This window comes from Dama dama, chromosome 12 (assembly GCF_033118175.1).
Source record: "Dama dama isolate Ldn47 chromosome 12, ASM3311817v1, whole genome shotgun sequence".
NCBI lineage: Eukaryota > Metazoa > Chordata > Mammalia > Artiodactyla > Cervidae > Dama > Dama dama.
In genome coordinates, this window is record NC_083692.1 from 83894969 (window position 1) to 83915997 (window position 21029).

Below are 21029 nucleotides of genomic sequence, written 5' to 3' on the forward strand. Positions count from 1 at the left end.
CATCCCACAGTTTGACTTTTCTTGATTTCTTCCTAATATTACTTTCAGGTTAAATATTTAAGAATACTAACTACTAGAGGATTTTAAGCAAAGGAGTGATATGATCTGACTTAGGTTTTAAAAAGTATTCTGACTACTGTGTAGACTGTAAACTGTAGCTTACAAGTAGTCAAGGGGCACAGATAGAGTGGGGAGGCCAATTCATAGATTACCGTAATAGTCCACAGTGATGCAGAAACTAAAAAAACACAGAACTCCCAAGCAAAACCATGATGTGTGCATGTGTTCAGGGGCTTAGCTGTGTCCGACCCTTTGTGACCCCATGGACTGTAGCCCATCAGGCTTTTCTTGTCTGTGGGATTTTCCAGGCAAGAATATTGGAGTAGGTTGCCATTTCCTCCTCCACAGGACCTTCCTGACCCAGGGATTGAAATTGCATTGGCAGGTGGATTCTTTACCACTGTGCCAGTTCTTCTTATTGCCATTAATTAATATAAATCAATTTTATCGTAGGCTGTTTAAAACTTTTTCTGTATTTTCCATATACTCTCACTTAAGAAAGAATGAAATGTTTAAAAATTGGCCTTTTAAAATAATAAACTCATGGGTTTATTTAAAAGCTCATCTCTCCTCCAAACACAAGGAGAAAGGTGAGAATGGAATAATAAATTATAAAATATGTGAGGCTGTGTTATATCTATATTTTTGGAAAAGTCTAAGCAAATTTTTTATTGTAAGAGTGAACCTCTCAGTTTGGCTTGGTTTGTATTTAAGTACTATAACCGCTGAACTTGTTCTTTTTAAAAGAAATTCTTTCATTTTTAAGGAAAAGGCTGTGATTGAAGTACAAAAGATATTCTTAAAAAGAATTGAACCGTCTCATATTTAACAAAATAATTATATTGTATAAATACATACAAGTAAGTAGATTTAGCAAGTGTTTTTGAATATGGGAAAAAATGCTGTGCAAATTTAAAACTGAATAAAGCTTATTAGGAAAAATGTAACAAAGTTTAAGATTTTTACCTCAAGAGCATACAGGTTTTTTTCTCTTTAATGTGTATATTTTATATAAGACTTTGAATGAAATAGCTTGCTTTTCTTGATTTGTTCCACAGTATGGAAGTGGTCCCCCAAAAGGGTCCTGCTACACTCTAAAGGGATAGACAGTCTTCTCAGACAGTCTCGCACCCTGAGCCCTGATAGCCATCTATTCAGATTTGTTTCCCAGCTTTGAACAGTAATGATTTTAAAGCACCGCAACTGTGCTAGATCTCAGATCTCCTTATCATAAAACATCCTTGAAATTCAGAAAAATATGGCGATGAACACGAGCCACCCTTATTCCTCTCACAATGCCTGAAAGGATCCTTATTACACGCAGTGCCTAGCCCTGCCATTAGCAAAGTCATGAGCTCTGTCACTGTCAACCAAGAGGTTATAAACATAAACATTTATTAACTCCAATTAGAGTAATCACTGCAATACAAGTAACTACAATCCTTTGTTAAGGAGAGAATAAAGATACTGAACTTTAAGCTCCATAATTTCTCAAGTACAGAGTACTATTTGAAATCTATTGAATATGCCATCATTTTATTAAAATCAATACAAAGTACCTCAATTCCAATTGTATAGTGAGATACAGTTGTTAGAATAGTTTGCTATAATTTAATTATAAAGTAATACTTAAATCATACTAATTTGAAAACTACTTATTCATGCTAAATTCAAATTATTCTTCATATGCAGTTACTTGACTGATGTAAGATATGTGAAAAATTCAAAATTGCTTGTAAGAGTTATTAAATATTTTCAAAACATGAAGACTATAATTTAACTAATTAACCAATTTAGAAGTCTGCCAGGGCTTCCACGGTGGCTCAGATGGTAAAGAATCTGCCCGCAGTGCACGAGACCTGAATTCGATCCCTGGGTTGGGAAGATCTCTTGGAGAAGGGATTGGCTGCTTACCTCAGTGTTCTTGCCTAGAGAATCCCATGGACAGAGGACGCTGACAGGCTACAGTCCACGGTGTCGCAGAGTCCGACATGACTGAGTGACACTTTCACTTTCAGTGAACTTCCAAACCCCAAACCAGGAATGTTTCCCATAAAGGTACCTTCCAGTACAATATTAATATTATAATCCCCAACATTAAATTCTAAAATCAATTCAAAGTACTCAAAATAACAAAAATAGCAGTGGAAACATTTGTTATTCATTCCTTTTTAAAAACTTTGTTTTCTCTGATTATAGAAAATTGTAATCCTTAGAGATTATCATTTAGATTATGAAACATCATCATATTTACATATATGTGACACGTCAAGATATCCAAGATATATTTATTCTGTGAAAAAAGCAAGTTGGAGGATAGCCTGTTAGTATAATCCTAGTTTAGTTAGTGGAGACTTTTTTTTTAATTGGAAAAATATAAACTAAATTCTTCATTAAACTCTTAAAAGTAGTTTCCTGTATTTAAGGAGTACAGGAATATGGGGTTCTCAAAGATACTCTGCACCACACTTTAAGAGATGCGTTAGAGTTGGTATCACTCTGTGTGTTGAATAAACTCATGTACCAGGTCATTTTGATGCTGGTGGCTTCCCTGCTCCAGCTCAGCCTGCAGGCCTGAGCTGCTCTGTGGAGTGTCTTAGGTGGTAGAGGACAAAGGAAAGAATACAGTCCCTTTGAAAAAAGGGACCCTGTTTTCAAAGAGAAACTCCTCTTCTTTATTCACTTCAGGACTTCTTTGAAAAAATTTTCTGAAATTAAAAAGATATGAAAACCACCGTCCGAGATTGCTGTCCACATCAAGCAGAAGTTCTAGAACAGTTTGAGGGTATTTAGTAATTAAAACTTAAATGTCTCTACCTTATGTATATTTGGAGTTTTTAGCTTTTGAGAACATTTTCTCAGTTATTTTCATTTTAATCAATTTAATCTGAGCAAGACAGATGGGAAAGCATATTAGGAAAGAAGATATTTCTCCCATGATGAAATATTTCACATAATTTATAAATAGGTTGCCAATATAAATTAATCTGCTCTGTGGACAGTAAAGTTCAGAAAAAATATCTATTTAAAATGGAACCAGTTTTATAGTGCTTCATATTATTTATATGTGATGCAATATCAAATAATTTCAAAGTAATCTGTTTTGATTATGTGTATTTTTTAATTGTTGTATAATCATTGTTTATGTAATAAAATGAGAAACTAAGGATATTGTGCTTTCTTAAATAATATTTTTACAATTTTTAGAAACATAAATATTAACTTTGCTTTTATAGATTATTCTTCCCTACCTCCAAATATCAGGGAAGATGAGGGAGACTTTTCCTTTTTATATTCCTTTTTCTATACTGTCTTGTTGTTTAGTAACTAAGTTGTGTCCGGCTCTTGCCACCCCATGGACTCTAGCTTGTCAGGCTGCTCTGTCCATGGGATTTCCCAGGCAAGAATCCTGGAGTGGGTTGCTATTTCCTTCTCCAGGGGGATCTTCCCGACCCAGGGGTTGAACTTCTGTCTCCTGCGTTAGCAGGTGGATTCTTTACCCCTGAGCCACCAAGAAAGTTGTACTGTTGGCTCTTTCTAAAAACCATGTGTGTGTATTCAGTACATAATCTTAAAAAGTACAGTTCAGTCCATAAGCAAAAGCTGCTTATTTTCCCAACCTTCTTATACCTTAACACATAGCCTTCTGCTTAAAATGAAGGAAATATGGAGTTTAAGGTGGAAGCAAAGAAAGCATGTCCATGGCTGGCTGAGTGGAAGACGTGCATGGACTAGAATAGAGCAATGTATGTGGCAGAGCTTTGGTGGGCAGCTCCACTCAGTCCTCTTCTTGAGGTTCCTGGAGCAGAATTGATGCCGGGGCCACCTCAGCTCCAGACTTGTAGAGCTCAGCTCAGCTGTCATTTTCTGTGAGATTTCTCTTGCAGCTCTTTGTTTATATAGCTTTATGATAAATTCAGTTTTTCTTAAGGCAACTGTGAATGGATGTTTTTTCTTGCAAGTAAAGAAGCTTGAATAGAACAATATTCATTGTAGAAAATACAGAGAATATAAAGAATTCAGGTCTTCTCTAATCCCACATTCCATAACTGTTAACTGTTTTGCTATTTCCTTCCATTATTTTTCTGAATGTTTATTCCTTAAAATTGTGATCTTACAACCTAGATTAATGTTTGCATGCCTTTTCAGTGTACTGAGCTCTATGATCTTATTTCTACTTCAGATGAAAATTAAAGCCAAGTGAAACAAGAATTGGAGAGACTAGTAGGTATGTACTTTTAAAACCTGAATTTTGGAGAGATTTAGTTTTACTTTTAAAAGAGCAGCAAAGAGGATGCTTCTAAGCTAATGAGAAAATCAGTGCTGTTTACAGTTTTTACAAATTCCCTCTGTGTTGCTCATATATTACATGTCTTGTAAAAGTTTGAATTAAAAGTTTTGTTAAGGGAGACCCAGTTTCCTGTTGTCAGGTGAAGCCTTTTTGTCACCTTAATAAATTCACATTAGGCTTGTTTGAGCAGAAACTCAATCTTGATTGGATTCGAAGATGCTGAGTTACACTGAAAGTTCACTGAAGTATTAAATGTGACCTTATTGTATTATAAGAAGTAAGTAGCTGACTAGTGGGCTGGATACTTCATCCAGTTTTTCCCTATAGGGAAGCAAGTTTATCAGAAGTTTGCTTGGTGAAGGTAGCATCAGAAGAGTGGGAATGAGTCATACCATTCCAATATTTAAAGCCATCATTGTGTTTTGATGATTTGGTGTCCCATCATCTTCCTTGGATTGTTCCTGCAAGGTCAGTACCTGAATTTCTGAAAACTTTCCCTCTTAATACACCTCTGCTTTCATTCCAGTTTGTTCACAGGTACTTTAGTTGTGCCTGTCACTCTCGATTTCTATTTTTTGGTTAAATGACAACCTAGGAAATGGAAGCTTGAACCTGATCACAGCCCGTCCACCTCTGTGGAGACTGTGGTGCATTAAGAGATCTATCACCAGAGATCCTCCTCACGGCTTAAAGTCCATCAAGAAAGTTGAAGGATTTCCTTTTCAAATGTGGAGGAGGGAGATTTACCAGAATTTGTTGGCTATCTCCTGTCACAACCATCAGCAGCAAATGTTCCCTGTAACAGTTAAAATCACATGTTTTTCTCCCATTTTTGACTACTGCTTTATTCTCAGGGAGGTCTGTGGACATCCTTCATCAAAAGGAAAGAGTGCCAAGATTGATTTATCTATATTTGCCATGGGAGTGGCCACATATAATGCTAAGTATTTACCATTCCTGAACTGGATGATCCCCCAACAGCTTGAGTCTATTATGTATATTTGAGCTTATTTTAAAATTTTAATTTTCCCTAACATAACAAGGGAAGAAATTAATTTTCAATTCTCTATATGTCATAATGCAGCTTTAGAGTCATAAAAGTGAAAAGTGAAAGTGAAAGTTGCTCAGTCGTGTCCAACTCTTTGCTACCCCATGGACTATAGAGTCCATGGAATTCTCCAGGCCAGAATACTGGAGTGGGTAGCTGTTCCCTTCTCCAGGGGATCTTCCCAACCCAGGGATTAAACCACCAGGTAAGCCTATTTTGGAGTCATAGGATCTGCTAAAATCATTAGTAAAGAGAAAAATATATCCAACACATCTGTCAAATGAATTTATCAAATATCCTATCAAATAAAATTTGAGTCTAGGAGGTATGTTGCAAACATTGCTTTGTTTGGTTGGGGCTTTCCTCGTTGAGGGAAAGTCATTTGGGGCAAAACTTAGATACTCGGGAATGCTTACTATATAAGGAAGGAGCTAAGTCTATAGAAAGGTCACACTCTTTAAGGCAATCGGAGGTAGGTGTTGGTTTAAAATAGTGCAGTATACATACTTCTGGAAGAAACCATGAAGCACAGCTTTTAGCTGGTTATTGCTAGCTCAACTAATTCGCTAACCATAAATTCCCTTGAAAAGCAAACCTCTTAGTACCGTGTAAAACATCAATTTTAGACAAATTTTCAATTGAATATTTGTTACAAAAGCAAGCCATTTTAAAGACATTAAAGACATTTTACAGACATTAATTTAAAAAATTAAATCGTGTTAAAGGATTATCATATATTTAGGTTTCTGTGTTCTTAAAAATTCTTCTCTTTTAAGTGTGCAACTTAGTTAAAGATATTTCTGTGTATTATTGTCTAACTTCATGAACAGGCTTTGTGAGCAGCTGGCCTGAGAAGTTAAAGGAAAATATCCATAATGTTGTTTTACATTACGTGGCCACCTTTCTGTGTGAAGTAGTCAGGCTGAGAAAGAATTCTTTGATTTCAGTATTTATTAATGAAGTTTATTCAGTCACTCAACAGATACTTAAGTGCCTACTCTATGCAGCCAAGAGGTTGTGAGGATACAGAATACTACTCCCTGATCTTGAGGAGCTTGTAGACAGACAAGGGTGGGTCAGGAGGCAGTATTACAGGGCTAACACATTTAAATGTACAGTGACAGCTCTGTGTGATAATACGTAATAGAGATAATACATAATAGGGAAGGTCTGACTTGGTGTGGGAAGGCAGAGCAAGTGTCTCTGCAAAAGCTGAACTGAGATCTAAAAAAATGAGTTATTGTTAAGCAGCATTGAGGAAGGAAATGCTGTAATTAGGTAATCTGTGAAGGAACCTGGTACTTTTGAAGAACTTCACTATGAAAAGAGATTGGAGGACTGAAGGGAGAGTATCCAGGTTCAAGATTACACTTCAGAGGTTAGTAGGGCCAGACCATGAAAAATCTTAGAGGTCATTTTAAGGAATTTGATCTTGAGAGCAATAGGAAGTAGCAGAGAGCAATAGGAAGAAGCAGAGAGTAAGTACAGTAAGTTTACATTTTAAAAGTTAATCTATTTGAATTTGATAACTGTATAGTATTAATAATTCTTTAGAGGGTATGCTGTCTAATCCCAACTTAACTCCTTGGTGGTGGTAGTGATAGTAATAGCAGTAATACTTAACAGCCATTTAGCTTGCATTTAGTCTATTAATTTGAATTTTTATAACTAATTGTGTGATTATACATGCTAAATGATATTAGCTTCATTTTACAGATGAGGATACTGAAACTCTGAAGGGATAAATCATTTGATCACGGTCATTAGCAAATAAGTTATCAAGCTGGGAACTTGCTGGGAACTCAGTCCAGGATTTTTTGATGCTAAATCCCTGTTGGCTAATAGGAGCACCCTCAATAATAGACCGTTGTACTCTTTCTGGCCAAATGATACATTCAAACAAGTTCTCAAAGATGTATTTAATAATGATAAATGAGTGCTTCTCTGAGACTGAGTTTTTAAACAAAATGAATAATAATAAAAAGCTTCTCTTAGTGTCCAGCAGAGGGAGCCAGAAAGACTGATATTTGAATACAGTGAAATTCTCCAGGTTAGGAATATACATTTATAAGCAATTCTGTTCAACTCATGTTAAAAATAACTATGTAAATGAAATATGTGTATTTTGATTTAAAAGTAATTGTGTATCTATGTATAGAAAATGAGGAAGGATGTGTAACAAAATGTAAAGTTGTTATTATCTCTTTAATTGTGGTTCGCTAGGTTGTCTTTTCTGCTTTTTATGAATTTATATTAGTCTTGTATAATTTGTCTACCCTGAATGTGTGTTATATGATAAAATGGCTGTCGGTTTTTGTTTATATGGGTGAGATAAGGGCTATTAAATGGTTCATAAAGTGTTTAAAATGTTCTTCTAATCTAAAATGCATCGCCCAAAAAAAAAAATAAAATGCATCGCCAGTTGTTTTCTTGCATTATTGATTTGCTTGGGAAATCTCTTTCATATTAACTAGGTAAGTTTAGGCCATTACTTGACCTGAATCTTCAAAATTTTGAATTATTATAATCTACAGTTAAGAAAATATATTCAGTAGAAATAAAAGATGTATTATTTTAGATTCTTGATTGTCATATTAATAGGGACATCTTAGAGTATAAAAGAAAAAATTCATTATGAATAATATGTTTAATATGATTCGGATTTAGAACTGAGCTCATGACATCAGCTTTCTCTTAAATCTGTTTTGTAGAAATGTAAAAAGTATAAAACCAAAATAACTCTTCTATGGATTGATGACTTGATAATCTTTGCCCTTTTTTTGACAGCATGGTATACAAAAGCATTGAAATTTAGAATTAGAGAGTCTTGAATTTGAATTTTTACTCTGTCATTTGGTAGCTGTTTAATGTTGGCAAGTTACTGAATGTCTCTAATTTTCTTTCTCTTTATAAAATGAAAATGGTAATAAAAGTCTTTTTGCTCGAGTTGAGGATTATGTGAAGGGAATGTGAAGTGCTTATTATTAATAATAAATATTAACTTATTATTAACAAACTAAGGTTTGCAACCTTAGTTTTATTTTTGCTGCAACCTCACTTCCAACAACTGAACTGAGCTGATTTATCCATCATGGAATCTATATTTACTCATACCCCCAGCTGCTAGAGAAATATAGATCTTTCACTAACTGTGCTAGCCTATAATCATAGGTATCCTGCCCTATATTCAGCTACTAAAGTAATAGCTACACATCACAGAATCCCTCCACCTTTTACCTTTTGCTTCATTTGATTTCTGTGTTAATCAACTTGGCTATAGAAATAGATAACTCCCAGATTTCGGTGGCTTATAATCACATTACCTTACACAAAGACTTTGTGCAGAGTGGCGCTGCTCCACATGTTTTCAGTCTCAAGACCCAGACTGAAGGAGCAGCCTCTGTGTGGACCTGCCATTCGCATGGTATTGGGAGCTCAGAGGGCTGACTGAAACTTGTGATAACCCTTAGAGCTTCAGTTCAGGTGTGGAGTGCCTCATGATGGCCAAAACGTGTCGCCTGATTAGGTTCAAAGTCAGAGGCACAGACAAATACTGTTCCCGCTGGAGGGTGTAGGCAAGTTATGAATTAATGGGCAGGGATATAGAGCCTCTTCCAAGGATGGGTGTGGTAAAGAGTGAACAGCAATATAATCTGCCACAATCTCGCCTCTTAACTTCCTTCCTTTCTGTGTACTAGATTTATTTATCCTTTCCTCAAGAAAAATAGCTCATGAATTTCTTCCAATCATGTTGAAGTCTTGAAGCACAGTAAAATTTCTACATCATTTCTGTATGTAGACTTTCTTGACCCAGAGACAAGTCATCTTGCACCCTCTGTCTCCCCCGCGTACAGTGATGGAGCGGGGATAGGCTGTCCACAGTAAACCCGTTTGTTAAGAAAGGGGAAGAAAGGAGGCATACAGCAGTCACTGTGCTGTGCTCAGTCGCTCAGTCGTGGCCGACTCTCTGCGACCCCATGGACTGCGACCTGCCCGGCTCCTCTGTCCCTGGGGATTCTCCAGACAAGGATGCTGGAGTGGGTTGCCATGCCCTCCTCCAGGGGATCTTCCCAACCCAGGGATCCAACCCAGGTCTCCTGCATTGCAGGTGGATTCTTTACTGTCTGAGCCACCAGGGAAGCCCAGGAATACTGGAGCGGGCAGCCTATCCCTTCTCCAGGGATCTTCCCGACCCAGGACTCAATCTGGGGCTTCCTGCATTGCAGGCAGATTCTTCACCAATTGAGGTACCAGGAAGCCAGAGCAACACATTCTTACAATTGCCAGGGTACTGGATGCTGGCAATTGTGTGTGTGAGAGAGAGAGAGAGAGAGAGAGAGAGAGAGAGACTGACTCTTTGAGACACCGTGGGCTATAGCCCGCCAGGCTTGTCTGTCCATGGGATTTCCCAGAAAGAATACTGGGGTGGGTTGCCATTTCCTTCTCTCGGGCATCTTCCTGACCCAGGGGTTGAACCCACATCTCTTGTGCCTCCTGCACTGGCAGGTGGCCTCTTTACCACTGCACCACCTGGAAGCCCCAATTATAAGAATATTCTTGGGTAAATATAGCAAGGCCTCCTTTTCTTTGCACTAGGGGATGCTCCTTGACTAGGCCCTGGTTGTGCTCCTGTGTGAGGCTCCCTCGTTCATCATTTTCCGTGGCCTTTGGCTATGCCTTCTGTGAAGTGTTTCCTTTAATATATCATACTCATCCATATTGGAACAGTATTGGAGGGTATACCCTTCTCAGCTGGGGAATGAGGTAAGTGTTGAGCAACTTTCCTGGCCTGCCTCTCACTTAGAGAAACTCGGGGACCCAAGATGATCTAGAAGAGTAATAGACCCTTACCTCAGGCTGGGGATTGTTTTGGAAGTTGTCTTTTGTCTTTTTATATATTTGATTTCAGTCAGATCCATGTGCTATGAACTACATCCTCAATTCTTTGAGAAATGCATTTTTCTCTAGACATCAGTACAATTATCTTGAGCTTATCAGGCTTCTGTGGCACCACATCCTTCGTCTCTTCCTGTGGGGAGTTACCCTCCAAGCCACTTTGTTCCACTGAAAGAGTTTACTGGGTGAAAGGAAAACATTTGTTTCCTTTACTCACAACTCACTGAATAGTTTTGTATTCCCAAGTATGTGTGGGTTTTTTCCACACCAAGCAGTTCTCTGTGGGTGCCAGCTGGGTGTCCTATAATATAACTCAGTGTAGGCACTACCCAGAACTAGCTCAGACCTCACAGCCTCAGGGATCAGTCATGTAACTTTAGATGCTCCTCTCCCACTTGGTGGCTCTCATTAGTTCATGGGGTCGCAGAAGAGTCAGACACAACTTAGCAACTAAACAACAACATTAAGGTAATAATGACCTTAAATTTTAAAAAGGATACTCTAATTTTTCGTACATTATCCAAAACTATGGAAGGAAGTTGTGGTAGACAGTATTATTATTTGAGATTATCCAATCCCCTACTTCCTCAAAGATGATCATATGTGTGTGTGTGTGTGTGTGTGTGTGTGTGTCCCCACATGTATGACTTTTGCATACCTCACAAAGACTCTACCTCCCATGGTTATTGATTTGGGGACTGCTCATGTCATATGCAGGAGAAGGCAATGGCACCCACTCCAGTACTCTTGCCTGGAAAATCCCATGGATGGAGGAGCCTGGTAGGCTGCAGTCCATGGGGTCACTAAGAGTCAGACACGACAGAGCAACTTCACTTTCACTTTTCACTTTTCACTTTCATGCATTGAAGAAGGAACTGGCAACCCACTCCAGTGTTCTTGCCTGGAGAATCCCAGGGACAGGGGAGCCTGGTGGGCTGCCGTCTATGGGGTTGCACAGAGTCGGACACGACTGAAGCGACTTAGCAGCAGCAGGAGCAGCTTGTCATGTGCTGTGGCCAAATTTGGGCCAGCCTTCTTGTTTCAATACTTTATCAAGAGACTGCCATGTTTCCTATAAGGGGTGTTCCTTCAGCCTTGGTTCTGGAGGGGCATCACAGGCTATTTCTACAGAGCTGACCCACAGTCTGCAACATAATGTTAATAGGACATACAAGTTTGTTATTCTGAGAAACCACTGAAATTCGGAGCTAATTATTACAACAAAATGAACACTGCAGGAACTGGAACCAGAAGTGGGGTGCTACCTTTAATACCAGTACCACCAAAAATAAAATTATGTAGGCATGGAGGCCAGGGGGCTGAAGCAAGGAAGCTGTAAGGGCAAACCACATAATGTAGTGGTAAACAAAAATGTTAGGTGTAAAATATTAGGCAACTTGGTGAAAAGACTGGAATTGTGATTGGCATATACAGTGGGAGTATGTAAAAGTGAAGTGTTAGCTGCTCAGTCATGTTCAACTCTGCAACCCATGGACTGTAGCCTGCCAGGATCCTCTGTCCATAGGATTCTCCAGGCAAGAATGTTGGAGTGGGTAGCAATTCCCTTCTCCAGGGCATCTTCCTGACCCAGGAATCAAACCTGGGTCTCCTGCATTGCAGGTGGATTCTTTGCCACTGCTGCTGCTGCTAAGTCGCTTCAGTCGTGTCCAACTCTGCGACCCCATAGGCTGAGCCACTAGGAAAACCCTATTATTGTATCAGGTAGGGTTCTCCAGAGAAACAGAATAGAAGATATCTAGGTATCTATATCTCAAAGATATCTGTATCTAAGAGAGAGATACTTATTTACTTTAAGGAGTTAGCCTACATGAATATGGGACTGAAAAATCTGATTTGTAAGGCAGGCCAGCAGGCTGGGAACTCAGGCAGGATTTCTGTGCTATAGCCATGAAGCAGGATTGCTTATTCTCTCGAAGTTTTCTGATCTTGCTTTTTAGGTTTTCAAGTGATTGGATGAGGTCCTACCCTACATTATCAAGGGTTATCTCCTTTACCTCAGGTCAGCTGATTTCAGATGTTAATTACATCTACAAAATACCTTCATAGCAACATCTAGACTCATGTGTGACCAAACAACTGGACATCATAGCTGAGCCAAGTTGCCCTATAAAATTTACCCACATATATATATGTATGTGTATATATATATATATACACACACACACACATATAGTGCTGTTTTGAAGAGAGTGGAATATGAATACAGAAGGTACTTTCTAATAAATCTCATAATAAGGCAGCAAACAAATTAGTTTGATGACAACTAATAAACTGAGGATGTTTGAGCATCTAAAACAGAGGTTGGCAACTGTGGCCCACTGCTTGTTTTTTATAAATAAAGTTTTATTGTAACACAGCAGTGCTTATTTTTTGTATATTGTCTGTGGCTGTTTTCATTCTACTGTGACAGAGTTGAATAGTTAAAACAGAGACTGCATGGCTTGCAAATCCTTAAATACCATCTAACCCTTTATAGCAAGTGCTTGCCAATGCTTAAAGAATACATAGAAATGCTGCTTGTGGTTCTTGCTTTGTTATAGTTCATTCCTAGCTCAATATTTCCATTCAAGTATGAATGTATACTTATTAAACATTACAGTAGCAATGTTTTGTTTTTGAAAGCCACAGATTTAACTAGTTTCATAAAATTTAGTAATTTCTTAACTTTTGATTGCATAGACATTCAAATTTGCTCTTAGATCAGTTGCTGAATTCAGTTTTTATGGACAAAATATATATGAATGCTGTTAGTTTTTAAATGAATACTTGTCTATCTTTGGGAATGAATAGAAAGTATTTTTTGTACAAAATTTTGTCAGCTTCATATTATTACAATTGCAGAATTCATTGTTTGTATCTATTTTCCTTCTTTTAAGATGGTAAAAAGGTGTATTTCTATGTCCAGCTCACCCCCCTTTTTTAGATAATGGATTAAAAAAAAAAGTAATCTGTTTTTTAATTTGCTCTTTTATCTGTAAAACTGAATCAGACTACAAGATGCATTTGTTTCCCAACCAAGTAATAAATTGCAGCTTTGGTTAGTAGAGAGAGTCCAGGCCCTGGATTCAGACAGTCCTCGGTTTAAATGTAGTGGTTTAAAACAACAGCTATTTTACTTGCTGCTGACTCCGTAGGTCAGCAGTTTGGGCTGGGTTCTGCTGCTTGGTTGTTCCACTGGTCTTGTCTGGGATTACTATGAGTAATCTTGGCAGATGAGGCTGCCAAGTCATCTGGTAGTGCCTCTAAGGCTGGGTGGTCTAAGTTGGCCATGCTAATGTGTCTGGCAGTTTTTGCTAGATTGCATGACTGGGTGGTTGGGCTCTTTCTCTCATAAGATCTCTCATGCTCTAGGAGGCTAGCTTGCTTACCCTGTGTCAGCAGCAGCCCCAGAGGGGAAGCTGCAGGGTCTCTTGAGACTTCGATTCAATGTTCTACAAGATCACTTCTGCCACAGTTCAACTTGTCAAGTCCAGCCCAGATTTAAGGGATGAGAAAATAAATGCCATCTTTTGATGAGAATCATGGCAAAGTCATATTGCAAAGGATGGGTTTACAGGAGAGGAGGGAATTAATAGTAGCTGCCCAATCTAACACCATCAGTTGCTTAGTTTCTTTAATGCCCTGTTTGGAAAGTAGAAATAACAATGTGACTTAGAGAGTTTTTCTTGTAGTGTAACAATTATGTATATAAAGCACTTAGAAGTAGTTCTTAAAGAATTTTGAAATTGAATCTTTATTTTAAATGCTGTGTTTTATTATTGTATACTTAAATATCATGAGAGTATTCATTCTTCTTCATTATTAATTTGGTCATGTATTTTTAATGAGGAGAAACATATTAAGACTCATTGGGAGCAAATCCTCTGTAAAATAACCATGCAGGAAGAGTTAGGCATATGTGTAGAACTATTATCCTTTTCATAATTAAAAAGAAAAGCAGTTAACTTCTAATGTGTTTGTAAAAACATGTATTTTCTTATGACCCTCTGTCTGTACATATCTTTGTATTTCCAACTTTCAATTTTAAAAATACCAGCTAGTAGGGTAAGATTTATTATCAGTTTAATTCTCAAAGGGTCTTTTTAGTTCTAGCAAACATATTTTTATTTAGCTGTTTCTCTGCAAAGCCAAGAATAAATAGAAAACCAAAGAAACAAAAATATCTCTTATTTTTCACGGTAGTCATCAGAGGCTCTTTTATAAGTGTATCTGTTTTGCTTTTTACTTTGTCAAGAATAAACATAGACTGTTTCCTAAATCTGTCCTGTTTTCAGACATTAGCAGAAATGTTTGTTAAAACTCATCAGAGGTATTACTGTGTTCATTGGTGTGTGTAAGGTAGGGTAGGAGGCATAATAGACCCTTCTTGGTTTTTACCTTTATACTGAAAAAAATTCACTCATGACACTTAGATGTTTATAGAACTCTAATTTGAATACACTTTTCTCTAAAATTTTCTCCCAAATAACCAATTGCCTAGCATTTTAAAAGGGATCTTAAATAAGATCTTATATATCCAGCCTAAGAGCTCTATTCTTGTATGATACATATTTATCATTTGTTGTGTTCAAGATCTATGTATATATTTACTTTAGAATTTGATGCTTCTTCTGTTGCCAGAAGAATGTTAAAATAAAACAGGAAGGGTGAAATACGTAATATTATTAAATAAATGATACTTATTAAAATTGGAGAGGCAATTTCCTATCTATTTTAAACAACCTCTTTTGGGCCCCTAGACAGCTCTAATAAAGAAGCAAATACCTGCAATAGTTAGTGGTAGACAGTCTGGTATTTATACGACAGACTAAGACTAGAATAGAATGAAACGGAGTGGTGAGGAAATCTTATCAAGGCAGTGCTGAGTCTTTTAGACTGTAGTTTGTTTAAAGTTATTATATTTATTTTTAAAATTTTATAGCACCTTCAGTATTTAAGATATTAGATTTTTTATTTAAGTAATAACAACAATAATTGTTGTTTTTTCTTGACATTTTTATGTAGAGAAATTCAGTAAAGCAGGATTTAGCCTGTTAATGTCTTGGTCAGAAAAATGGTTGACAGGATAAATTTTTCCCTTCCTCTAATTGTTCCATTGAGTCCTGACTAAATAGTACTTTCAGATCATATAGTGGAAGACTTGAGTAGATAAAATGGGGCCTAATTAAATAAGGAAAAGGAAAAATCAGAAAGGGAAGAGAGTCTGGAATGTAGGAGAAAGATACTGGATGCACAGCTTTTGTTTTCCTGTTTTATTTTAACATTCTTTTTTTTTTCTTTTTTTGTTATGTAAGCTCTAACTTGCTGTTATATAAGAAAGAAGAGTAAATAACCTTTGGACTAAATGGAATGGGGGAAATATTTCTAGCCATCATCAATCCAGTGAACTGTAGAACAGTTCTTAATTGTGCAGCCTAATCTTCAAGGAATGTTTATGCTTCATGAGCTTTGCTTTCTGCTGTTCGGTTGTGGCAGGGCTTGTCTTGGGTTTAGTAACGAGAATGGTGATAATTGTAGGGTACCGTGGAAGCCTTAAACTCATTGAGTTATGTACTCTAAATATGTATTGCTTTTTACATGTCAATTATACTTTAATAAAGTGGTTTAAAAAAGAGAGATTTTGGCTATCTTATTAACTTCTATATCTCTGGTGCCATGCCTGACATATTATTAGGTGCTTCATTAAAGTTTGTATCTGCAAATATGGAAGTTTTTATTTTTTATTTTTTTGATGTAAAGGACATCTAAGTTTATGATGCTTACTTTTTTTAAAGATACTTGCATTTTTATGTCAAAGATTTATTTTCAGATGATTTGAGAAGTTGAAATTTCTTAATTAGTAGAAACCACTGGATAAGTCTAACAAAAGAATTCTCTAATCATTCTGCAGCTAACTGCAATTGCCTTATACAAAATCCCATAATCTCCCAGTGACTCAGTTTCTGCATAAATAATATGAGAATCAGTTAGCATTTCAATATGAGGAGGCTGAAGAAGGTAGTGGGGATAACACTTTTCAGGGATTTGTAGACATCATGAGCATAGCCTGGTGTGCTACAGTCCGTGAGGTTGCAAAGAGTCGGACATGACTAAGCAACTGAACAACAAGACGTCATGAAGGAATTTGTTTTTCTCCTCCAAGAGTAGGAAACTACTGAAAGATATTAAGTGAGGTGGCAGAGGGTGCTTGAAAGGGAGTGCTGGTGGTGTGACTTGGTTTTCATTCTGAAAATCACTTTGGCTACAGTGTGGCGAATACAAGGGAAGGGGCTGGAATGAATCTGGACAGACTGTTTAGGACATTAATGCAGTAATCCTGGTGAAGGATGGTGCTAACTTGAAGTAGGGTGATGTCGGTAGACATGGAGATGAGCAGGTGGATTTGAATAATGGGGAGGTAAAGTCTCTGAGATTTGGTGCCAGGGGAACAGGAGGGTCAGGTGTCAAGACTCATCTCTATATTTCCGTCTTGTACAACTAGATGGATGATATTAGTGAAAGTTGGAGTAAGATCAAGCTTCAGGAGGAACATGTTTATAGTTTGAAACATGGAGGTACTTTTAAGACACTGAAGACGAATTGTCACAAAGGTATTTGAATATGTGGGCCTGAAGCTTAGAGAAGCCTCGGTTGCAGATGTGTATATGACAGTCATATGTGAACAGATTTTTTAATTACAATATGATGAAGTGCTTTGTCTACAAGCTTTGTTTAATTTCCTAATTTGTGGTGGTATTTCAAACCTGGTGATTTTTCTACTCATCTTTTTTATTTTTTTAGAATATGTATTTAGAATAAAATAATTTTTTAGAATAAAAAATTTTTAGAATTTTTTAGAATAAAAATTTTTATTTTTTAGAATAATTTTTAGAATAATTTTTTTAGAAAATATTTTACTAAAACATAAGATTTGCAAAAGTTTTCAGACAAGCCGCACAAAATGATCACAAGGTTTTTCTTGAAAGGAGAATTCTACACTTGACAGGAGGGTCACAGTGTTACTAATAGGGGCTGTGATATTTGTTTAATGTTTCCATTTTGGTTCAAACAATAGAGCTTGTCCATCTACAGTGTCTAAATAAAGTTAGACTTGGCTGGAGAGCATATTCTAAAAAACTGGCTAGCTGTTTTTACCCAATGCAGTTAGATCACCATAAGACTGGAGAAAGGAACTCATAAAATAAACTAAAACTACTTTCTCCCCCACCAAAAAAATAAAGTACAACACCCGCACCCCTGCTGCTAACCCTGACAACTACCTTTATTCACAGTGCTTTCTATTTAAACCATTGATGGGGGAAATGAATAAAAGCAGAGAGGGGTCACTGCTTTTGAATGTTTTGCAACATCCAGATGGTACTTGTAAGCCTCTGCTCAGGCTTTACAGCAGTGAATCAGGGCAAGACATAGATTTGCTAATGTACATTTAATCACCAAAGGACTGAAGCTGTCTGGGCTTTTATTCTGTAATGTTTTTAAGACTGTGTCCATTAAATGCAAACAAAAAAGGAAGAAGTCTTGGCAGAACAGAAGTCATGCAGACTTGATGCTCAGATCAATGTAAATATTATTCATGGCGTATAGCCTAGTCATGCTCTGGCTGTTTCAGTAGCTTGGGCTTGGTTGGCCTTCCGCTGCTCTTATACTGTTTGCTAATGGATTATCTGGTTTGGAAGCACTTAACAAAGCCAGGATCCATGGCAGAACTGTTCATATCTGCAGTGCTGGGGACCACTTATTCACCATATCTAAACATATTCTTCCCAGCTTGTCTACATTAGGATGATAAATTTTGGTTATAAAACATACTTTAGGGTCTGTCATTGGGTATTCTTCTGGAAGGAATTGTTCAAGTTTAAAAGTCCTTTCCTCAAAGGGGGACTCCTGTGGGCCAGCAGTGACCACATGAAAATAACAGGCATTGCTTTTATCTGGTTCTCTTTATGCCAGGAACTGGTTCTGCCAGCAGATGCTGGGTTTCCTTGATAATCTTTTGGGGCAGCCCGGCCATCTTGTTAGATCCCGAGTTTGGCCTCTGATCTTGTCTCCCTTCTCATCTTTTAGTATATAGTTTGCTAAACTATCTACTTTTTTTTCTACAAATTTTTTTTTCTGATTTTCTCTCTTTTGCTGTACTTCTATACCTTCCATGTAATTAATGTAATATTACAGCAGTGTATGAACACCCCACTCCAGTATTCTTGCTGGGAGAATCCCATAAAGGAACCTGGCGGGCAACAGTCCATGGGGTCACAAAGAGTCAGACACAACTGAGCATCTGAGCATAGAACATAGATAGCATTGTATTATGATTATTTGCATGTTTACATATGTATCTTTTTCATATTGTGAGAGCAATTGAAGAAAATAACTGGGTTTTATTCCTGTGAATTGCCTGAGGCCAGGTCTCATGTGTGTTTCGTTCCCTGTTTCATATCCTGCACCTGACATGTGCCATAGCACATACCAAATGATCATGTATATTTAAATCCTGAATCAAGTATTTAAATATATCCCTGTACACATAATGCTTGGTAAATTTTTACTGAACAGAATAAATTATCCCATCTTCTGACAGTTATTCAGTATTTTAGAAATATTATATGAAAGACAGAACTCTTTGCTGCTTCTCCTTATCTGTGTTAGTGGTTTTTGACTTGGGGTTCATGGATTCCATATTTGTAGAGAGATCAGTGACCCTCCAAAAATAAATGTAAATTATTTTGATTATGTGCTTATATATACTTTTAAAAAGACCATCCATTCCTTTCATCTGATTCTTGAAAGGGTCTGCAACACTAAAATGATGAACAACTGTGAATTAGGTACTTTTATTTAGCATGACTTTTCTTGGTTTTAAGCAGTTTTCTATGAAAGTTTTGTGGTAATCTGTGAAAGTTTTGTGTATGTTTCTCTTTTGGATAAAGCATCTAGAATGGCCTTTAGGCTAAAACTGGTCTTCAAATAATATTACCTGTGATCTGTTGAGTCTACCCCTTAAATATATAAATACTTTATATGAATTTGCATATATTTTAAAGTCTACTTGCTTATTTGCTTCTATAAAGTACTTCTCAAGAGACCTTTTATCCTAAATATTGAATAAATGAAGCAACTGTTGGACTCATTTACATTTAAAAATCTTGACTAGACCTTTTAACAGAGAAGAAATTAGAGGTTAGTATACAAAATTTTTAGTAATTTTTTTTTCTGCATGTGGAATTTCCATTTTTATATGTAAAGTTAAATGTATTATAGATTTTATACATTAGAGATGTATTACTTAAATACTTTAAAAATTTCATTTAATTTCTGAAAAGTTGTGAATTTGCAGTTCATGCTAATATGAGGAAATCACTGTCAAAACTTTTAAGTGATTTTCTTTATGGTGATTTAGTGTTTAAAGATATCATCTCTTTAGGTCTACCTAGAATACTTTGTGTTAGAATGTTTTATTTATTCTCTAGAAACAACTGTATTTTGATTTTTACCATAGATGTGTTGGCTTGGTACATTCTGAGTTTAATGAATAGCTTCTTTTGAAATAGTACAGTACTGAAGTACAGAAATATATTTATTATAATATGTGGTAAACATTTAATGCTTTTTTTTAAAAAAAATTGCTTCTTTTCAGAAAGCTTTCATTCAGTAGCACAGGACTTATCTTGTAAGTATATGGCTGTGAATGAAAATGGCTTCATTTTAATCCAGAGAGGACTGAGTGGAAAGGATATACTGTGTTTCCTGCCAGTTTAATCAAGGGCCTTGGTAAGAGGCATGTAATATAGTTTAGAAATGTATGCATCAACCAAATTTATTGGACCAAGTGTCAAAAGTGCATGAAACACAGAAGTTTAGAGAATAGTTTAGCATAGCAAAGCCCTGATGAACCTATAACTCAGCTTTAATAATTATTGACCTGTGGTCAATCTCATTTCATCTGTATCTTCACCCTCTTAATTTTGTTTTTAAAAGTTTATTAATTAATATAAAGCATGCTAATGATATTGTGAGATTGCATTTCTTTTGTTTTATTTTTAATTGTGGTAAAAAGCACAGACAATTTACCATCTTAACCATTTTTAAGTGAACATTTCAGTAGTGTTAAGTATATTCATACTGTTATGCAAATTATCACCAGAAAATTTTCATCTTATAAATCTGAAATGCTAAAATATATTCATTAAATAGCAACTCCCCATTTCCCTCTTTCCCCTAATCCATTCTATGTTTTGTTTCTCTGAATTTGACTGCTTTGGATACCTCATAAGTGGAATCATACAGTAGTTGTCTTTGGAGGGCTGGAGTTTGTTTCACTTAGCATAAAGTTAAGATTCATCTGTGGTGTAACATGTGAAAAATTTCCTTCCTTTTTATGCCTGATTCCTATTCCATTGCATGTATATACCACATTTTGTTTATCAATTCATCTATCAATGGACATTTGAGTTGCTTCCACCTCTTGGCTATTGTGAATAATGCTACAGTGAACATGGGTGTGCAGATACCTCTTTGAGACTCTACTTTCAATCCATTCAGATATATACCCAGAAAAAGGATTAGTGGATTGTATGGTAGTTCTATTTTTAATTTTTTGAGGAATCTTCATCTTGTTTTCTGTAGTGGTTGCACCATGTTCATTCCCACCAACTGTGGGAAGGGTTCAAATTTTTCCACCATCTATGGGAAGGGTTCAGATTTCTCCACATCCTT

General features: G+C 36.6%; 1 protein-coding gene and 1 pseudogene across 2 annotated transcripts in view; one reads left to right on the forward strand and one right to left on the reverse strand.

Moving 5' to 3' along the window:
- The window catches only part of UACA (uveal autoantigen with coiled-coil domains and ankyrin repeats), an 88177-nt gene that overhangs the window by 16779 nt on the left and 50369 nt on the right, over window positions 1-21029 (forward strand). The window lies entirely within an intron of this gene.
- LOC133067426 (ubiquitin-conjugating enzyme E2 N-like) lies at window positions 15982-18327 on the reverse strand (annotated as a pseudogene).